The following is a 1,300-nucleotide window of genomic DNA, read 5'->3' on the forward strand; positions in this document are numbered from 1 at the left end:
TTGGGTCCCATTAGTAAAGGTTAGTTAATTAACATTAACTAACAATGAGCAATAATTTGTTACAATATTTAATGTTAGACAAAAACAGATGTTCTTTGTTATTGTTAGCAAATAGTCCATCAAGTAATAATAACAGACATAACTTTTGATTTTAATAATGTATTAGTAAGTGTTGAAATTAACATTAACTAATGCTTTAGAACTATTTTTCATTTTTAGTTTTCATGTTATTTTTGTGTTAACTAATGTATTTAACTAATGTTAACAAATGGAGCCTTATTTTAAATTGTTACCAATATACATTCAAGCCTCAATATGCTTATTTTAATTCATAACAAAACCAAATTAAAATCTTTCCAAGTACCCATTGGCTACACGTATCCCTGGTTAGAAATCACTGAGCATGCTGACAAGGAAAAAACACAGAATGAAGGGAGGGAGAGAACTGGATAATGCCCCTGTGTTTGAACCAGGTGTGATTCAGTTGGTGGTTTTCAACCATGGGTTCAGGGCCACTAGGGGGCCTCAGAAATCCTCTCAGTTTTGTTCCTTGGTTTTTCCCATGTTCCTGTATTTGGAATGTTGGATTATATATTCATTTAAAAAAAAGTCTGCTAAACTTAGATTGTGCTCCTGTTTTATAGTTATTCTTCCGTTTATTTAGCCTACCTATAGTGTCTAATGAATCAAAAGTCTTGCACATTCAAAGAAAATTGCTCACTTCCACATTGCAAAATAAAGTGGATACAGCTATTTTTCAAAGGCTAGCAAGGGTTCTGATTGGTTGGAGATCCTCACAGATGTTGGCGCGTAGTTGTAAAAAGTTTTGGTAAGATACCAATCAAAGTCTGTTCTCAGGATGAAACCAAGTGAGCTGTGTTTCTTTTCAACAAGAAAAATAAGCTGTGGGCAGTTTCTCCATACAAGGTGTCATGGCATCTGTTTGAGCCCCTTGATGTAGATTTCTTCATAATAGTGATCTTAATCTTAGTATCGAGGATAATATTTAAAGTTAATCTGATGATCTTTCAGAGTTGTTGAACATTGGATTTTCAACACAATGGACATCAGGTCTTGAACATATCAGCAGGAATGTCATGACTCATGACTGTGTGCCAGGTTGTGAATTTGTGCAAGCATTTCAAAACTAAAATGCAGAGCTACTAATTCTAATGTTACATATGATATGATTCCTTTATTCATCTTCAAACTGTCATTCACCTTTTCATTGGTTTTAGTGAGAGACAGAAACAGAGAACGTGAAATGAATGATTACACAGCAACACACACACACACACAC

This window comes from Sinocyclocheilus grahami, unplaced genomic scaffold, assembly GCF_001515645.1.
Source record: "Sinocyclocheilus grahami isolate Dianchi unplaced genomic scaffold, SAMN03320097.WGS_v1.1 scaffold4499.1, whole genome shotgun sequence".
In the NCBI taxonomy this organism is placed as follows: Eukaryota; Metazoa; Chordata; class Actinopteri; order Cypriniformes; family Cyprinidae; genus Sinocyclocheilus; species Sinocyclocheilus grahami.